The sequence below is a fragment of the Diadema antillarum genome, unplaced genomic scaffold (genome assembly GCF_040938485.1).
Source record: "Diadema antillarum isolate AM-2024a unplaced genomic scaffold, OU_Dant_1.0 seq00001875_RagTag, whole genome shotgun sequence".
Taxonomy (NCBI): Eukaryota; Metazoa; Echinodermata; class Echinoidea; order Diadematoida; family Diadematidae; genus Diadema; species Diadema antillarum.
Window position 1 is genome coordinate 451,667 of NW_027272543.1, and position 22,184 is coordinate 473,850.

The window sequence follows — 22,184 nt, forward strand, 5'->3', positions numbered from 1 at the left end:
CCAGACATTTCTACCCACATATTCACTTCATTGTTTCAAAATGTTTTTGAACCTATATCTTTAAATTTTTAAAGAAAGTCAGTAATCTGTTTTAATTCATAACTGGTATATGGTTCTTTTAAACCTCCCACACTTTTTGGGCATTGAACTCCGATTTTTTTTTTTTTTTGATTATTTTTACTACAGCACATCCCACACTGCTTTGGTAGATATTTATCCTTCTACTGTGAACTGTCCGACAAAATCCCTTTGTAACTGTGACCAAGATGGGTCTAATTGTACCAAATTTTGTATTGTATTGTATACCCCACACACATTTACACTTTGTACACACACCTGCACAGTAGTATGCACTTGCAAAATGCACATTAGCACCTATGCAGTTGTTGTCTCTCAAATCTCCGGTAATTTACATTTCTGTATTACAAAATGGCGTCACAGGTGAATATTCCCGATATTCTTGCTGACGCTATGCCTATGCGCGACAGTAAATATTACACACCCCTTGAATTCAATGATACTCTACCGTATAGTCCAGATAATATTTCACTTCTTCATATAAACTCTAGGGCCCGAATTCACAAAGGTGGTTTCGCTTGAAACCATGGTTTCAAACCTCAGATTTGAAACCATGGTTTCAACTTGCGATTCACAAAGGTGGTTTCGGCAGAAACCATGGTTTCTCCGCAGTCTTCTACGTCACGATTTTGAGTCAACTGTTTGGGGTGGTCTGAAACAGTGGACTCGACTGAAACCGTGGTTTTAACCAATCACAGAGCAGCATTTCGGGACATACTTTTGCAGACGAGAGTTAAAGTTGGTGGTCGGCGCGGCAATTCTTGAATCACTCGGCAAGAGAATAAAGAGTTGTTGATGGTTAGAGAGTTACTAGCGTCCGCTCCAACTCTTAGAAAATCGTGAGTAATTTATCCATTTGTAGTGATGAGAAGTGTTTTACGCTATCATCCATTGTTCTTATTTGTGAAGAAAATTTTAGATTGATGGTATAAAATGCATGCAATGCTACCTAGCTGAACACGGGATTTGATATAGAGATGCGTTATCGTCAGCAGGTTTTGTGTAGTCCTACACGTATATTTTTGTGTCGCCCTCTCGCACATAGATAGCGGCGAGCTACCATACCATACATCCTTCTCCTTGTGACCTTGCTTGACTCCTTTCAGAGCTCTGCCAGTTCTCTCTATTCTTTACCTGCTCATGGTCAGGCAGGCACACAAAACTGGCTAGAATGGAAGAAAAAGTTTGATCTTCCTATACACCATTCCAAAATAGTAATTAGGGCCTAGTATAGATCTTAGAGCGTAGAGGATCTAGGATCAGTCTCAAACGAGAGACCTAGCCAGGCCTAGGTAACCAGTGAAGTGTGAGTTCTCACGGAAGAGTAGCCTACGTATCCTTAACATTTAAAAACTTAGGACCAACTGCGACCAGCCCCACGCAACGCGAAGCGTTGGACAGTACTGTATAGGACTAGGCCTTTGATAACTGTGTACAATTCCAAGGAGCACCCGGGGTTATGTCATTGTTAGGTCTAGACCTTTGTTCAGTTTGGCAAGAGTTCCTTTTTACTTTGGGACAAAAGTGAGTGTAACTGTAAGTGAGACAAAGTAAAAGTGAGTGCGTGTGTGCATCCGTGCGTATCGCAAGCAAGGTTAGGCTAGGTAGAGTTGTAACTTGTATAGGATCTAGATCAAACGTTAGCTGCACTGACTCACTGTAGGCCTAACAACTTATTTGTTACTAGATTCTACCAGTAGGACCTACTACGTACTACCAGTAGTACTAACGTTAGTACGTAACATAGTACTACTACTCGACTAGTAGGCCTAGACTAACTATACACAGCTTTCGCTGTAACAGCGTACTAACAGCATCTGGTCGGGCTAGTAGAAATCTAACGCTGTAACGGTGTTAGTACTAGGATCTAGTAGATCTAGGCCTAGGCCTAGAATTAAGATTCTAGACCTACTGTAACGGTAGTAGGACCTAGGCCTAGAACTCTAGTACTAATATAATTGGGGTGGCTGTCCCAAAAGGATCTTTCCGCAGCGAGTCAGGGCGTATAAAAATGATTAACTCTTACAACAATGGCTTACAAACTACACAATCGAACATTAAGTCTAACGTTAAAATGACCTTATATTAGAAACTAGAACTCTAGAGTCTAGTTCTTTGTTAGTAATATTAAACATTACCAAAATATTAAATGGGAAAAGTGTGACAAACTACTACTACTTACTACTTATTCGAGGGCATGTACTTGCTATAATATGTACTTGCTTCAGCCGATGCCAACTCGGGTTCCATAAACAAAGTTGCGCCTCCAAACCTCTCTATTTAACATGACTGTCCGTAAGTCATTAATGCTTTCAAGGCCTGCATCCTTCTTCAGGACACTGATTAAAGTGGCCTTACGTCTCCCTCGTTTTGCAGTTCCCTGTTTAGGTTCCCAGAGTACGAGGGAATTCGCAGATAGCTCAGGGTGTCGCACACAGTGTCCCGCTAATCGCATCCTTCTCTCACGCACTTTGTCAGACACCTTTGGCAATGTACCATACAAATCATCATTTCTAACGTAGTCACTCCATGACACATTAAGGGCTATCCTGAGCATGCGTGTGTACACTCCGTCCAATGCTTTCTCTTGTCTGGCTGTAAGTGTCCACGTCTCTGCTCCATACAGTAATACAGACTCAACTGTTGTGACAAAAAGTCGCCGTTTTATGTCGTCGCTAAGCTGAGATTTCCACACTTTCCTCATACTGTGCAAAGCATTCCATGCGTGGCCACGTCTGATCCTGATGTCTTGTTCTGTCGAGGCAATCCAGGAGCCCAGATACTTGAAGTCGTTCTTCACATCGAGTACTGCGCCGTCTAAGGTTGTGATAGTGGTATCGTCGATATTAAATGCCATCACCTTTGTCTTCTTTGCATTGAGCCGTAGACCAATCTTCTTGCACTCCTTTTCCACTGCAAATAGCAGCTCCCTTGCCTTTTCAGTTGTATCTGATATTAAGGCAATATCGTCAGCAAAATCAAGGTCAGTGACCATTACGGGCGGAACACGACGGCTTTGACGGGGCACCAATGTAAATCCAAGCTCCTCCTCCTTGCCATTGATGGCAAGCCTCAAAGCATAGTCAAGGGCTACGATAAACAGAAAGGGTGCCAATGTGTCTCCTTGAAGTACCCCAGCCAGTATTTCAAAAATACTCTGTCTCTCCATCAGGCGAGCACACCTTTGCATGCGTCTTGGAGTAAATGACATCAATCGCACGAACTAGTTTCTCAGGAATGCCATAAGCGTTGAGAATCTCTAGGAGCTTCCCCCGATGGATGCTGTCAAAGGCCTTCTTGAAATCGATAAATGTGATCACTGCAGGGAGGCTCCTATCTCTCACTCCTTCAAGTATTCTTCTAAGTGCCAGGATCTGTCCTACAGTCGATCGTTCCTGTCGGAAGCCATTCTGGGAGTCCCTAAGCAGTGGATCAATGTAGGGTCTGATGCGGTTCAAGATCATTCTGTTATATGTTTTGGATACTACTGAGCTCAGACAAATCCCACGGTAGTTGTCAGTCTGGGAGAGATCCCCTGACTTTGGTACTGGGATGATGTTAAGTGTAGACCACTGTTCCGGCTGGTCCCCATCCTCATATGAGCGGTTGATAAATTCTAAGATAATATCATCCACAGGAACATATTTCAGAACTTCAGGGGCTACCCCATCCTCCCCACTGCTTTTGTTGTTCTTCATTTCTGCTTTAGCCTTCGTGTACTCACTCATCGTAAACGGACCATCTGGTATGGGAAGGTCACTAAAAATAGGTGTTATTGGTTCATTACTTTCTAGAAGCTCAGGAGGGTTGCCCAAGAGGTTCTTGAAGTGTGAGTACCAGGTCGCAACTCTCTTTTCTGCACTTTCACCTCGAATCCTGACAGACTGAGATGCCTTTCGTCCGGAGATGTCATTGATGAGCTTCCAGCTCAGTCCATATTTTCTATTTTCATGTGCTTGCTCTACTTCAGCTATTTGCCTACGCAATTTTTCCTGATCCAGAATTGCATATGTTCTGTACAAGTTTTCCCTTGTCCTTGCATATTCTTCTCTGCTCTTGCCATCTTCACCCTTGTCTGCGATGAACGCCCTATATGCAGCTTTCGTCTTCTTCCTGGCAACAGTAACTTTAGGGTTTAAGCTTTGCTCCTCCCTCCGAGCCTTTTTGATCTGCTTGAGACATGTTTCTGCTGCTTGTTGATTTGCATTAATAAAGCGTTGGTACGTTTCTGTGGCAGACTCATTCTCCTCCTGGAGTACATGAAATCTGTTTTCTTATTTCCACTGCGTATTGCTCCTGTAATTGACGGTCGGTTGTTAGATCCTCCCAAGCATATTTCACTCTTTTCACTTTCTGCTTTTTCGGCGCCCTAAGACTAAGTCTTATTGTTGCAGTCACCACCCTGTGATCAGATCCGAGAGAGGAAAAGGACCCATATGCTTCACTGTTAACGATGCTTTTACGCCACTTCTTACGTGTCAGAATATAATCTAACTGATGGGTGGTCTTGTTTGGTGACATCCATGTCCATAGTTTTCCCTTTCGTTTCTGAAAGAGCGTGTTTGTGGCCAATAACTGATATTCTTCCATCACATCAAGCAGTCGTCTGCCATTGTCATTCGTCTGGTCATTGCATGTGAACAGGACATCATCTGGACCGAGTCGTGCGTTGAGATCGCCAAGCACCACCAAGAAGTGATGGCGAGGAACAGCTTCAATTGCTTGACGAAGATTGTCATCGAAGTCAGTTTTGTCAGTGCTAGCTGCATATTCACATGGTGCATATGCAACAATTACAGTTAATGTAGGATTTCCCTAGAAGGTTGCTTTAATCAGCCTGTCTGAAATACGATCTACACCAATAAGAGCCCTTTGAGCTATCTTGCCGATAACAATACCAACTCCTCCTATTGCCGCTTGCATTGTATTCCTCCATGCTGATGCCGTGTAGAGTTCATACCCCTGACCAACTTTATAGCAGTTGATGTCATCTATCCTGTCTGTCTCATGCACCTGTCTCTGCTCCTGGATCCCACATATTTCTACACTCTGCTTCTTCATATTCCAGACCAGTTCATCGGTCTTTAACCCTGAGTCACCATCCGCGATCTTTGGCATCGTCAGAGTTTGGATGTTAAACGTGGCCATCTTGAGAGGCTGCTTACATCTTAACATTGCCACGGGTTTCTTACACCTATCAGTCGTACCCCTCCCTGAAGGGTTTTAAGGGCACGCCATCATCATGTCCGCGTTGCGAACGTGTTCGAACCCTCGCAGCATTAAATCTCCTGCGGACTCCCGCCGCTGGAAGTATAGGATTTGGTCGGGCATTTGTATTCATGGTTTCCATTCATAGCTAAAAGTACGAGCGAGGGTCGCTACTCCTCTCGCCCAGAATAGTGATACAAAAGTAAGAAGAGAAAAATTCAACATTAGGTCCAGTTGTACCGGTAAGCCATATGGGTTATACTCTATGCCTACCTCGTTGGTGATGGTTTAAGGCAACTGACAGTTGAGGAAAAAGGAACAAGAAAATGTCACGCGACTGTTACGAAGACACTCTCTGATTCTATACAGGTCGAGATCCAGTAAAGTGCAAGCATAACATCAGGTGACACAGATGTCCGGGGTTTTTATTTGTTTATTTTGCTGTTTCTAGTTTACCTTTCGAACTTGGTTGGATGTTGCTCCTAGCAGTTCTATATCAAATAATCTATATTATCCGCGAATATTTATACTGTTTAGAAAGTATTATGTTGTGCATAAAAGAGAAGGTATATAGGAAAAGAGAAGTAGAGTTTGATCTGTCTGGTTACGCCGTTACCGTTAACACAGAGTATACCCTATGTTAACACCAGTGAAGTCTCGGCCTTTCCCGGGGGCAGGCGCCTTTACCCTATCTGACCTAGTGTAGGATCAACACAAACCTAACAGACAGGGAACTCTGTGAATAAGGTAGAACGACAGGAAAGAAGAAGAAAGGACATAATAGTAGATAAGAGAAGGGAAATCTAGGGCGATTAACAATACCAGAGGACGAACAGCGTAAATCTCTGTGACGTCATAATCATAGGCAAAATTATAGGCGCCCTGCTAGCCAGCGCGTACTTGTAGTTGAGGAGATCTATAGTGACATCACAATTAGTTGCATTCCTTGCGTAGCATTATGCGCGCGTCTATTCAGCGTATTTTTGTTTATAGTTGTTATTGTTGCACGCTAAATTTGTAATACCTCTTCTACAAAATCGGTCAGAAATGAGTCAAAAACCCGGAAAAAACTCAGAAACACTCAAATTACGTGCTACATACCAGACATCATCGGCATCAGCGCAGTGAATGCAATCTAGCTGTATGAAAAAAGTCCTTTCGATGAAATGCGCAAGTGCTGAAAACACAGCATAAAGACGGAGCTCCAACCCAGCACGTCCGTCCTCTGGTACCCTCTGATAACTGCGTTATCAGACAAACACGTCTTGCTATAATTAGACGTTGGTACTCACCAGCAAAAAAGTTTTGCAAATTGCCGTAAAGATAGGATACGGTCCTCCAAGAAGGCAGCAACATGAGCAATCGTTCGCGAACAGTGTCTCCTCAATAGGAGAGAACCGTATACTGTTTTTTTACAGCAATTTTGCAAACCTTTTTGCTGGTGAGTACCAACATTCTGTAGTATTATTATGATAGATTAGTAGGTCTAAACACGTGTCGTTTAGGTCTAACTGCAAACCAGCAGCCCCATACGCATAGCATTACGCTATGCGTATGAGGCTGCTGGTCGCAGTTAGTCTAGGTCCCGTGGTTTTGTTTACGAGGTGCGTTTGTCGCGCTAGTCCCCACTGCGCTGACTAGTCTATAATTTTTTAGTATTGGGTCATTTTTAATGTTTGATTGGTGTTTTTTCATAAGCCCACCGTAAAAAGTCCATCGTTTTTTATCTGTCGCAAACTCGCTGATGTCTTGTTTATGTAGTAAAAAGCTAGCATACAAGATAAGTAGCGATATTATTATTTGATATACAATGTACTTTTGCTAACACTACAGGGTAAACTCCGATATCGAAGCTCTGTTTTGTCTGCCAACAAACGGAGCTTCGAAGGAAACGTACACGTGTATTGTGAAAATTTGCGAAGCACTGTGGAGGCCGGGAAAATGTGCAAAACGCCGGGAAAATGTGCAAACGCCGGGGAATTGTGCAAAACGTCTCGCCGGGAAATGTGCAAAACGTCTCGCCGGGAAAATGTGCAAATTTCATCAACGGGAAATGTGCAAAACATGACGCCGGGAAATGTGCAAAAAGTTTCAATTTTTTGCCGGGAAAATGTGCAAAAAACGTCGCCGGGAAAATGTGCAAAATCATTTACTTTAGCAAATATTGTGTATAAAGATAGTAGAATAAAACTCCATATCAAAAACTGCCCCATGAACTTCCACCATTTAGATTTTTCTTAATGATATCCTTGACAGATTTTTCACCAAAAATTGGCAGGTAGCACGATTATGGCAATGGGATCTCAAATTTGTTTTATATAGTAGCCCACCCCCCCCCCCCCCCCGAAAAAAATGGGAGGGGGCTCAATTAAGTCCCAGAAACTACGGTGAATTCTTCTTGTACTATACAAACCAAATAAAGAATGAGCTAGTATGGTTTCTTTAATCCTAAAGGGGCCGGGCTTTTTTTGGCTATGCTGAGACGGGGGGGGGGGGGATGGATCCCCCCCCCCCTCCCCCATGAGATCTCGGCCATTGGTGGTGCGATCACGATGAAAATTTCGCATGCGTGAGACCCACGTCATAATCTACAAGATTGTGTCATAAGATTTTTTTTTGAAACAATCAATTTCTAATTTTAATTAATTAATTATGCAAATTAAGCTCAAGATGATATTTTAGCCTATATAATTAAAAGCATTGAGAGTCTAATTTTTGATCTGTAAATCTGTTTTTGCATATTCAACAATTGTACATCACAAAAACTTCCAAAACTCATTTCAATTCTTATGTATTTCATTGTTTTCAGAATTTCTTATGTATTTCTTTGTTTTTAAACTTTTGTTTTTTCTTTGTTCTTTCATTGGAAATTGTCACTGACCACTCTTCTACCATAATTAGCACAAAATTAATAAATGAAAGTGATTAATTGTAAAAATAATCAGGTTTTTATGACTTTCATGACAGAACATTGTTTTCCATAGGAAATGTACACAAAATCACAAAATTGTGCCCGTTTTGGGGCGTGGCTTCGCAAAAGTATGCGCGCACGTTGCAAATTTGGTCTCAAAAGTTGCGCGAAACTTGAACGAAGAAAGTCAAGAAGCCTCGCGACGAGGCCTTCTCGCGTTACAGATTTATAGCGCGAAACGTCGAGGGGGGGGGGGGGCGGATTCCGCCCCCCCCCCCCCCGGGCCCTTTTAGGGTTAAAGATATTGATGACAGGAGTTCACGTTTAATGGCAGATCCAGGGATGCAGGGCACGGGGCCATAAGTGGGGAGGAGTCTTCAAATTGAAGCCTCAGAGTCCCTAAACTAGTGCTATGAAGACATTAATGACTGAAATTGCATGTTTGATTATGACGGATCCAGGGGTGTCCGGATCGCGGGGGAGGGGGTGAGGGGAGGAGAGGGATTTTCTACATTGTCAGTATCTTCTTGAAAAGTCTAGGACAGATTTTCATGAAACTTGTCAGATAGCCTCATTACGGTGATATGATCTTTATGAATTGAAATTAGCCCCCAATCCTCCTTCCCCCCCCCCCACCCCCGGCCGAAAAAGGAGGGGGGGGGGGGGAGTTGAAGCCTCAGAGTCCCTATACTCGGGATTTTTAAAAATCTTTTTCTGTCGAACAAAAAAGAAGAAGATAGAGCTAAGTTAGTGCCTTGTATGACTGAAATTTCATGTTTGATTATGGTAGATCCAGGGGTGCCCTGATTGGGGGTGGGGGGAGGGGAAGTGATGGAGAGGAGGGGGATTGTCCACATTTACTGCATCTTCTTGATAAATCCCAAGAAGGATTTTCACCAAATTTGGCAGATACCATCTTTACGGTGATATGGTCTTATATGGTAAAATGAGCTCCACCCCCTCCCACCGCCAGGGGGGGGGGGGGGAGTTGAAGTTTTAGGTCCCTAACCTCTGGAATTTGTAATCTTCTTCTGTTGAACCGAAGAATATGGAACTACGTTATATGAAGACACTATAGTTACTAAAATTTCAGATTTGATTATGACGGGTCCAGGAGTGCGCTGATAAGGGGTGTGAGGGGGATTTTCCACATTTTCTGCATAGTCTTTTAAAATATACGACGGATTTTTACCAAACTTGGCAGATAGTATATTTATGCTTATTCGATATTAATTTTTTTTTAATTGAATCCCCCCCCCCCCCGCCGACGAGGAGGTGGGGATTGAACCCTCAGAGTCCCTATTCTCTTGATTTTTTTTTTTACTTCTGTCGAACAGAAAAAGTTAGTGCTGTAAAGACATTAATGACCGAAATCTCATGTTTGATTATGGCGGGTCTAGGCGTGCTCTGATCGGGGGTAGGTGAGGGTGAGGGGGAGGGGGTGCTGTTCGTTATTCCGAAGGTTCGCTGTTCCGAAGGTACGTTATTCCAAAGGGTCGTTAATCCGAAATACGCAAAGTCCCTATACCTAGAGGTTCGTTAATCCAAAAATGAAAAATCCGAAAATTTGTGGCGTTATTCCGAACGTTCGTTATTCCGAAGACTGGTTAATCCGTAAATGAAATTCGGAACAATGAACCTTCGGAATAACGAATCTTAGGAATAAAGAGGTTTCGGAATAACGAACCTTCGGAATAACGAGCTGTAACCAGGGAAAGGAGGGGGATTTTCAAAATTTTCTCCATCTTCTTGAAAAATCTATGACGAATTTTCACCAAACTTGGCCATAGCATCTTTATGGTGATAGTACTGTAAATACAGTTAATGCATGATGTAGGTTCAAGTTTACAATGACAGATGAAGGGATTCCCAAAAAGGTGAGTGGGTAGGAAGGAGGCTTAATTTTCACTTTTTTTTTTCTTTTTCCTGAAAACTCAAGACGCATCCCTCGGATAATAAAATTATATATCAACTTTAAAAAATAATAAAAAAAAAAACTTCTATACAAAAATGATGGAGCTAATAGAGTGCTGGTGCCTGTTATGGCAAGTTAATTCATGAATATTAATGTTAAGTTCGGCGGAGGCGGATTTGTCACATATTCAGCTTCTTCTTGAAACCCTTATATAATAGATATTTGCCAAGCTTGAAACGTAGCGTAGCGTATTTATCTGGTGATATGACCTCAATTTGTCTAAATGAGCACTGCCCCAACCCCTTAAGTGGGAGGAGATGGAGCCCCCCCGCCACCTCATCTCCGCCCCTTGAACTTGAAAGGGACCAACACGAGGGGGGTGGGGTTGTTCGGGAGGAATTCAGAATTTTATTGAAAACCCTATACATATGAAAAAAACCCGGAATACATACTTTTGAAAGAAATTTTCTATACAACCAAGAGTAATAGAACACAATCTTATCACATTTGTAGAAGGTAGATCTATACTTTGATGACATTTCACTTCTGCTTACTAAATGACGTGGGGGCTACCCTGGTCTTATCCCTAGCTTTGGGGAAGGGGAACAACTTGGACTTGTTGCCCCTTCGAACAAAGTGGGATTCTATTACCCTAGAGATACTAACTAAGCTCTCTTTTCCGGTTTGACAGAAGAAGATAAAAATTGAGTTTAGGGACGCCGAGGCTTCAAACCCCCCCCCCCCCCCCCTTAAGCAGTGTGTGTGTGTTGTATGTGAGTGTGTGTATGTGTGTATGGGAAGGGGGCTCATTTTAACAAATTAAGTGCATATCACCGTAAAGAAGCAATCTGCCAATTTTGGAGAAAATCTGTCGTAGATTGTTCAAGAAGATGCTGAAAATGTGGAAAATTCCTCTCTTTGCCCCCACCCCCTCGATCTGGAGACCCCTTGATCCGCGCCATAACCAAACATGAAATTTCATTCATTAACGCTGTGCCTTCATAGCACTAACTTAGCTCTATCTTTATCGGTTTGACAGAAGAAGATTTTTAAAAAATCAAGATTTTTGGGATGTTAAAGGTGAGGCTTTAATCCCCCCCCCTTCGGCGATGGGGGGGGGGGGGCGCATTTTAACAAATCAAGATTATATTACCATAAATATGACTGTATTTCACAAGTTGGGTGAAAATCGGTCCTAGATTTTTCGAGAATGTGCTGAAAATGTGGAAAATCCCCCTCCTCCCCCTCACCCCCGATCAGGGCACCCCTGGGTCCGCCATAATCAAACATGAAATTTTAGTCATTAATGTCTTCATAGCACTTAGTTAGCTCTTTCTTTTTCGGTTCGACAGATGAAGAAAAAAAAAATAAAGCGTTTATACATGGTATAGGGACTCTGAGGCTTCAACTCCTCCCCCCCCCCCCCTTAGGACTGGTGTGTGTGTGTGGGGGGGGGGGGGGCTCATTTTGACAAATTACGTTCATATCACCGTTCAGATGTTATCTGCCAAATGTGGTGAAAAAATCGTTGTAGGGTTTGCAAGAAAATGCTGAAAATGTAATAAAAAACTAGAAATGTCGCTATGGCGACTGATGCCTCCGCCATAATGCATGATTCTCCCAATAGGTGTATAGTACAATGTCTTCACAATGTGTGATGACAGTTTCACATAACTGGCAAAATATTGAAATGACAGGTTTGTCAGAAATATCTTGAATGTTCACTTTCCTTGAACTGGGTTTGCTATAATTGTCTAAGAGTGCAGGTGCACATAAAAATTTAGGGAATTGAGAATTTTTACTTGACTTCTGACGGACCCTTTTATAAGTTTATGCATTGAATAATTTCCGAGGTATGAAAAAAGAATGTAATTACAGTACAAAATAGTTTTTTTTTTTTTTTGGGGGGGGGGGCATTGAAACCTGGCCCTTGACCCTTAACCTTTGACCTTTGACCTTCTGGCTGGAAATTTCCCGGAGAATCTCCATTAGGTAATGCACGTATATATTAAGTTTTAAAACTAATAATGCAAGCATTGCATATGCTAGTATATGGGGGAAATAGTAAAATTTTGAAGAGTTGACCTTGACCTTTGACCCCCCTGACTATTGACCCACGACCCCTAAATTCCCTAGATAATCCCTGCCAGTCAGTACATGCGTATGCACAAAGTTCCATGAAGATACATTGAACCATTTGCGAGAAAAGTGATATTGCAACATTTTCACCTAACCTTTGACCTTTTGAACTTTGACCTTATGACAATGTCACTAAAATCTACTCAACTAATTGTCCCATCATACATCATCCTTGGACCAAGTTTGGTGAAAGCTGCTTCATCCAGTTTTGAGTTATCACGTAAACAGATAAATTTTAGGATTTGACCTTGATCTTTGACCTTTGACCTCTGTCCGATTTCACTAGAAAACTTATCAAGTAATTGCCCCATCATACATCATCCTCCAACAAAGTTTGGTGAAATTTGCTCGATCCAGTCTTGAGTTATCGCGTAAACGGATACAATTTCATGATTTGACCTTGACCTTTGACCTCTGACCCTTAGCCGATTTCACCCAAAATCTTATCAAATAATTGCCCTATCATACTTTATACTTTGACTAAGTTTGGTAAAATTCCAGTCAATATTACTCAAGTTATCGCGTAAACGAAAGCGGACGGACGTACGTACGGACGGACGGACGTACGTACGGACGGACGGACAACCCGAAAACATAATGCCTACGGCACCACTTCGTGGCGGAGGCATAAAAAGACAGATGGTCGCTAAGACAGGTGGTAAAGATGATAATGGTTCGTGCGCAGCTTTGATTGAGAGTTTCTCTTCCATCTCTACATAATATAGGTGAAATGAATGGTTTGCACATTTCCCGGCGACGTTTTGCACATTTCCCGGCAAAATTGAACATTTGCACATTTCCCGGCGTCACGTTTGCACATTTCCCGTTGATGAAATTTAGAGATTTGCACATTTCCCGGCAAGACGTTTGCACATTTCCCGGCGTTTGCACATTTCCCGGCGAGACGTTTGCACATTTCCAGGCGTTTGCACATTTCCCGGCGTTTGCACATTTCCCGGCTCCACAAGCACATCGTATGCGGAAATGATGTACAACACTATATTAACAAGTGGTTAGCCATTGTTCAATCATAAACAGCTTCTACTCAAGAATTGTCATATTGTATGCGGAAAACAAGTTACTGATGTGTGAAGGTATGTAATGTAGTGATGTGTGTTTACCAATTATATTGGCCAGCCGACGATTTATTCTTCGATATAATTATTGACATGATCCTGCTTTGAAAATGATTGAGTTACTTATCAAAGTTTAGATGGATGACATTCCCTTTTTATGTGATTTATCTGTTGCAGTAGACACATCCTTTGACTGCCATCAACAGGAAACTTGGTTTTGCTGTAAAAAACAAAACCGTAAGTAGAATCCTTTCATAAATGCACAAGTTGGGGAGGAATTGAAAATGTGGAATACTTGTTTAAAAACATGACTTGTGGAGATTTTATTAATCATAATTACAAGCTTGAACTTACTACAGTACCCTGTGAGAAAGTTATGTGTTCATCATTGCATTGTAAGATTCCACTGTGGTAGCTCATAAATGAAATTCGGAAACAGATTCATTATTGCATGGGTGATCGTGAGCCTTAAACTAGAATCCGCCATGATAAAAGTGTGTATTAGAGAATGAAAAAAAAAAGATATGGAATTTTAAAATTGTAAAATTGATTGCCTGAGTCGGCTTGGCAGCAGGAGTCGGCTGACGTTGTATGGCGGGTGTGAAATGATCAGACCTACGGTATATAATGTCACCCTGGCAGGCGAAGTGTCGTGGAGACGCGGGACAACTCCCATCGACTGGCATTACCAGGTTAGTTAGCAGCCACTGCGATTCGGAAGGCAACGGCAAACCACCGTCTTAAATTGCTATAAGAATCAATGATACAATATGAATACATGTACTGATGCTATTCGCACCTACCAGCGCGTGTACAGAAGATGAAATCGAAGAATTCTACGAAAGTGTCGAGGAGGCATATCGGCAGTGCAAGCCAGGTGAACTAAATATCGTCATGGGGGATATGAACGCCAAAGTTGGACATGGTAGAGATGGAACCGCGTGCGAGCACGATGTGTTGGGTCCCTATGGGCTGGGAGAGAGGAACGAACGTGGTGAGCGATGGATTCAGTGGTGTATGGTACATCAACAAGTGATTAAGAACACTTGGTTCAAACAGCCGAAACGCCGCCTATACACATGGTGCAGTCCAGGAGGTGGAGTGCGTAACCAAATAGATTATATTCACCATCAACCGTCGTTTTCATAGCTGGATTACAGCAACGAAGACATACCCTGGGGCAGACTGCGGGAGTGATCATGTTCCAGTGATTTGCAATCTACGGTTAAAGATCAACCGGCCTGCGAAGAGGAATCCATCTCGAAAGCCAAGACGTCGATTTGATCTATTAAGAACGGACCCGGCGGTAGCTGATCAATATAGAAAGCGTGTGGGAGAACTGCTGAACAAGGAGTCGACATCAGATGAGGCTGAGATATTGAACATGAGGCTGACAGAAGCTTTGGTACAAGCAGCGGAAGAGGTAATACCTAAGCAGCCGAGACAGGCAAAGCAGAAATGGATGACTGTCGATATCCTTCAACTAATGGATCAAAGAAGAAAAGCAAAAAAACCATGATGCTGTGTTGTACAAACAGCTGGACCGGGAAGTGCGATACGAGTGCCGAAGGGCAAAGGAGGAATTTTTGAACGCACAATGTGATCACATCCAGAAACTGGAAGAAGAGAAGAAGTATAACGACATGCACAGCTCCATCCAGAAAGTGACTGGAAAGCGGAAAAGGTCAGCTGCCGGCAGTTGCCTGCGAGATAACAGCGGTGAAATTTTGATGGAAAAAACGGCAATATCAGACAGATGGAGAGAGTACATGGGCCAATTATTCGCTGACAATAGAGGTCCGCAGCCTACATATGGGGATGACAATGCAGGAGAACGTCGGATGCTGGAATTCACCAAAGATGAGGTCAGAAATGCGATATGGAAGAGCGCTTCCGAAAAGGCTGCAGGACCGGATGGTATACTGGTAGAGATCCTTGACACGGTCACAGAGATGATGAACGCAGTATATCGGGAAGGACATATACCAGACGACTGGTGTAGATCAATCTTCATTGCTCTACCGAAGAAAGCAGGAACTACCAAATGTGAGGAACACCGAACCATCAGTTTGATGAGCCACCTAACCAAGATTCTTGTTCGTTTGCTTATTAACCGGATAAGAGGTCGAACATGCAATGAGATTTCACAGCAGCAATATGGATTTGTTCCAGACAGAGGAACACGGAATGCGATCTTCGTCATTCGCCGCTTGGCAGAAAGAGCTATAGAGAAGCAGCAACATCTGTATGTATGTTTTATCGACTACACGAAGGCGTTTGATAAGGTTAAACATGAAGAATTGTTCAAGACACTCGACAAGCTAGACATTGATGACGAAGATAAAAGGTTGTTGGCAGACCTGTACTGGAGGCAATCAGCTGCGGTACAGCATGATGGAGAAGTTGGTGATTGGCAGGATATTGAGCGAGGTGTGCGACAAGGATGTGTTGGTTCGCCATTACATGTTCAACTTATACACAGAGTCAATTATGCGACAATTGGACAATCGGAGGCAGTCAACTCACAAACATGAGGTACGCCGATGACACGGTGATTCTAGCTGACAGTGCAGAGTAGTTGCAGGGATTGATGGATGTTGTCTCCAGAGCAAGCGAGGAAAAGGGGCTATCGATTAATATCGCGAAATCAGTAACCATGGTCTTCAGCAAAACTGCGCAGCCACCTCGATGTTCGATAATGATAAATGGACAAGAGCTGAAGCAGGTGTCATCTTTCAATTACCTCGGTAGCCTGCTGACTTCAGACAGCCGCTCAGAGCAAGAAATCAAGCGTATTGGCATTGGAAAGACAGCGTTTCAGAACATGCGCAAAGGTGATGACGAACCGCAAATTGTCCATCGCCACAAGGAAACGGTTCTTGAAGACATACATATGGTCAGCTATGACATACGGCGCCGAGACATGGACAGTTAATAAGCCGATGAGACACAGAATAGAAAGTTTCGAGATGTTGTGCTACAGGCGAATGTTGAAAATATCATGGACGGAAAGAAAATCAAACACAGAAGTACTAGAAATGGTGTCGGCTGAACGTGAGCTGCTCTCGACCATCAGGAAACGCCAGATGCAGTTTTTGGGCCATGTCGTGAGGAAGAGGCAAACTGAACATCTAGTCCTGTCTGGATTTGTGAATGGGAAGAGATCACGTGGACGACAGCGACTCACTTTCCTTTCTGCAATGGCTGGATTAGTCGGCGAGAGAGGATCTACATTGCTGCATTCGTGCGACGATAGAGGGAGATGGCGGAAACATACTGCATCAGTGATCGCCAACGGGCAGTGACGCCCATGGCAGAACAGAGAGAGAGAATGAAAAAGGTTTCTTCGAATATTAATGCAACATGGAAAATCATCAAAGAGGTCCTGGGTAAAAAGCCTGATTCTCCGCCAACGGATGATATCACATTAAACGGCATTAAAATAAATGATCCCAATATGTATGCTAATTCATTTAACTCATTTTTCGTTAACATCGGTCCGGAACTTGCTACTAAAATTAGCAAAACTTCTGCTCATTTTACAGGTTATCTTTTTGACCAAAATCAAGAATCTATTTATTTTAATCCAACAAGTCCCAGTGAAATCATTAGTATCACTAAATCTTTAAATAGCTCTGAATCTTGTGGTTTTGATAAAATAAGTATGATGTTATTGAAAGAGATAGTTTATCCACTCGCAGAACCGTTAAGCCATATATTTAATCTTTCCTTATCACAAGGTATTTTTCCTGATCTGCTGAAAATAGCGAAAGTTAATCCTGTTCATAAAAAAGATGATCCTTATTAAATTAGTAATTACCGTCCTATTTCTTTGTTGCCTAGTATATCCAAAATTTTAGAAAAAACTGTCTATAATAGATTTCTTGAATTTATTGATAAGTATGATTTACTTATTCCCAATCAAAATGGTTTCAGAAAGAAATATTCAACTGATTTAGCACTAATACAAATTTATGATAAAATTACACGAGTGCTTTTGCAAAAAAAGAACATGTTGCAGGTATATTTTGTGATTTCAGTAATTCATTCGATACTCTTGACCATTCTATTTTACTCTCCAAACTTAGTCGTTGTGGTATTCGAGGACAAGCACTTTTATGTCTTAAAGATCATCTAACTAATAGAAGACAATATGTTACTTTTGATGGTTGTGAAATCTGACCCCCTTTTAAGTAAATGTGGTGTTCCTCAAGGCTCAATTCTGGGCCCACTATTATTCCTTCTTTATGTCAATGATATCATTAATACATCCTCTCTTTTCTCTTTTGTTTTATTTGCTGATGATACTAATATATTTTATTCTCATAAAGATCTTAAGATTTTAAATGATACTTTAAATATTGAAATTAGTAAAGTATCAAATTGGTTTAAGTCTAATAAACTTTCTTTGAATATAAAGAAGACTCATTTATTTTAAACTTCATTCTCATAATGAAGATACGCTGATACATATTAACATTGATGATATCCCATTAGTACGGAGCCCCTAAGGGGACATGAAATGATTATTTTTTTTTTAATTTATCTCGGGGCCCCTACTTATCATCTCGGGGCCCCGACTTATTATCACGGGGCCCCGACTTATTATCACGGGGCCCCGACTTATCATCTCGGGGCCCTGACTTATTATCACGGGGCCCCGACTTATTTATTATCACGGGGCCCCGACTTATTATCTCGGGGCCCCGAGATAAATTTAAAAAAAATAATAATTGCATGTCCCCTTAGGGGCTCCGTAGTATTTCTATTATATAATTCCTTAATTCTCCCATATATAAGTTATTGCAATATTGTATGGGGTACTTGCGGCTCTACCAAAATAAATTCTATATTCAAATTACAAAAGAAAGTTATACGTATTTGTACAGGATCGCATTTTCTGGCTCATACTAATTCTTTATTTCATGAGCTTAAAACATTGAAGGTTTTTTATTTGAATATCATTCAAGTAGCAGTAATTATGTTGAAATATATACATGATCAACTTCCATCATCGTTTGATAAATGTTTAGGTTCAATACTTCCGTCCATTCGTACCCTACTCGTATATGTAGAAATTTCTACCTTTTGAATCCCAAATTATTAGTGACCCATAAATCTATAAGACATTCGGGTCCGGACATTTGGAATAATCTCCCGGTTAATATAAAGTCCTGTTTAAGTATTTATTCTTTGAAAGCTTCACTAAAACGATATTTGATACAATTATATTCTCCACACCAATTGAGCTGACAAATATTTATAGTAAATGATTGTCAATCTCTATTTTCTTCCTTCAACTGCATCTTGCACTCCCACCTGCAACTGCACTGATCTCTGTTGTTTACTGAAAAATGCTGTATATCTTATTTTATGTTTCTGTGCATCTACATTGCTCAATGCAATCACCTATGTGTATCTATTTATGTACTGTTATCGATTTATTTCACTGCACTTGTTATTCTTTGTCTTTGTACCTTTTGAAGTTTGTATTGAAATTGCATCTGATTGAATGCAGAAATAAAAGCAAACAAACAAACATCGCTCATATGACAAAAGTGAAGTGAAATCAACGTCATAAATACATCGCTAATATGACGTGATGAACACGTAGCCAAACTGATGAAAAATTTACGTCATGAGTACGTCGCTGACAAGACGTGATAAATACATCGCAAAAAGTGACGTCAAATTTACGTCATAAATACATCGCTAATATAACGTGATGAACACGTAACAAAACTGATGTGAAAATTATGTCATAAATACGTAGGCCCTACGTCGCTAACATGACGTGATGAACACGTTGCAAAACTGACGTGAAATTCACTGTATAAATACGTTACTAAAATGACGTAATGAACACGTCACAAACCTGACGTAAAATTTACGTCATAAATATATCGCTAATATAACGTGATGAACACGTAACAAAACTGATGTGAAAATTATGTCATAAATACGTAGGCCCTACGTCGCTAACATGACGTGATGAACACGTTGCAAAACTGACGTGAAATTCACTGTATAAATACGTTACTAAAATGACGTAATGAACACGTCACAAAACTGACGTAAAATTTGTCATAAGTATGTCACTAACAAGACAAGATAAATATGTTGCAAAACTGACGTGAAATTAATGTCATAGATACATCGCTAATATGACGTGATGAACACGTATCAAGAGGGACGTGAAATTTACGTCATAAATACGTCGCCAATATGTCGTGATGAACATGTGACAAAAGTGACGTGAAATATACGTCAAAATACGTCGCTTACATGACGTGATGACGAGTCGCAAAACTGACGTGAAATTCACGTTATAAATACATTGCTAATATGACGTGATGAACATGTTACAAAAAGTAAAGTGAAATTTACGTCATAAATACGTCGCTAACATGACGTGATGAACACATCAAAAACTGATGTCTAATATTTTATGATGAACATGTCACAAAACTGATGTAAAATTTATATCGTAAATGCGTCCCTAACATGACGTGATGAACACGTAGTAAAACCGACGTGAAATTTACGTCATGAAAATGTTGCTAAGAAGACGTGAAATATTACGTCGCAAAACTGACTGAAATTTACATCATAAATACGTCACTAATATGACATGAGGAACACGTAACAAAACTGACATGAAATTTACGTCGTAAATACTTCCCTAACATGATGTGATGAACACATCAAAAAAACTGACGTCCAATTCACGTCATAAATACATCGCTAATATGACATGATGAACATATAACAAAACTGACGTTAAATTTACGCAATAAATATGTCACTGACAAGACGTGATAAATAGGCCCCCTACTTCGCAAAACTGATGTGAGATTCACGTCATAAATACATTGCTAATATGACGTGATGAACACATCACAAAACTGACGTAAAATTCACGTCATAAGTACTTCGCTAACAAGACGTGACAAAAACGTCGCAAAACTGACGTAAAATTTACGTCATAAATTCATCGCTCATATGACGTCATGAACATGTGACAAAAGTGAAGTTAAATTTATGTCATTAATACGTCGCTAACATGACGTGATGAACATGTAAAAAACTGACGTGAAATTCACGTCATGAATACATCGCTAATATAACGTGACGAACACATAACAAAACTGACATAAAATTTGCGTCATAAATATGTCGCTGACAAGACGTGATAAATAGCCACAAAAGTGACGTCAAATTTACGTCATGAATACATCGCTAATATGACGTGATAAACATGTACCAAAAATGACATGAAAATTATATCATAAATACGTAGGCCTTACGTCGCAAACATGACGTGATGAACACGTCTCAAAACTAACGTGAAATTCATGTCATAAGTACGTTGCTAACAAGACGTGATAACTACGTCGCAAAACTGACGTGAAATTCACATCATAGATACATCACTAATATGAAGTGATGAGGGAGAGAAAATCTGTCAATTTCTTCTACTTTCTAAATCCGGGGAAGGTTGACAATATAACGAAATCCGTTATCGGGGAAATCGTACATTACATTGAAAACGGGTTTGAAACCGTTTTCAACGTAAAACCGTCAAAATTTCGTGTAAGGTAAACGAAATAATTGGTTTTTACGAAAGAGTATGTTATGAATTCCAGTGAATGATAAATGACCAATTTAAGATGCTTGATAGCCTAATTACTTGCAGTTTTCCCACAAGTACCAAAGTATTTGAAAGTAATAGAACTTAATAGAACTTAATAGTAATAGATCTTTAATTGCGTGTCCTATGGTTTCTTAGCTTTGCGTCATTACTAGTAATGACGCAATGTATTGTAAATGATTTACAAATCATTTACAAATCCTCCAATTTCATTTCTTATTATTCCACTTCAAGATTAAAGAATTTATGATTTTGTTAGACCAGTTTCCATTTATTACGAGTTCACTCCTTTAGTTATTTCTACAAACAGGTCATTCAAGCAAACTCCTCCACTCAAAATTGACGAAAAATGTGAAGATTGACGTTTTATCGCAAAAAGATGCCAATGAGCGCGTAACGGTGACGCAGTCTACTCAGACCATGATACCAACTCGTACAATGTGCCTTTGGTAAATTTGTTCTTAATATGACAGGTTTAAACGCTTTTTCCTCAGAAACAAGTACGTTCCATACTTGCGTAAGGGAGTTTCATATTACAGTGATGAAATCAAATCAGCGTTTTATGAAAGTTTCCCTGAATTTCAAGCAGATTTTATATTTGACAGTAATAACGCAGAGTACAGAAACATCGAGGAAGCATTTTCGATGTGTTCTTTAAGGACAGAAATTTCCCTTGATTCGTTCTGACGATTTCTTCTACTTTGTTACTCGCTGGAAATGCGGGGAAGGTTCGACAAAATTACATTGAAAACGGGTTTGAAACCGTTTCCAACGTAAAATCGTCAAATTTTCGTGGAAGGTAAACGAAATAATTGGTTTTCAAGACAGAGTATGTTATGAATTCGTGAATGATAAATGACCAATTTAAGATAGATTGTCTGATTACTTGTAGTTTTCCACAAGTATCAGAGTATTTGAAAGTAATAGAACGAATATAATGCCTTTTTTTTTCTTGATCTTTAATTGCGTGTCCTATGGTTTCTTATCTTTGCGTCAATAGTACCAATGACGCAAAGTAGGCCTATAGTAGATTATATGTAACAATGTATGAAAGCATAACGCGAATTTTGTGAATCAGGTACAAAGCTCTTTCTTCTTTGTTGAAAGGAAAAACAAATCATTAAATTGTGAATTTTGTTTTTCATATCTTATTATGACGCAATTCACAAGTTTAAAAGTAACTGCATGAATACAAGAAAATAGTGA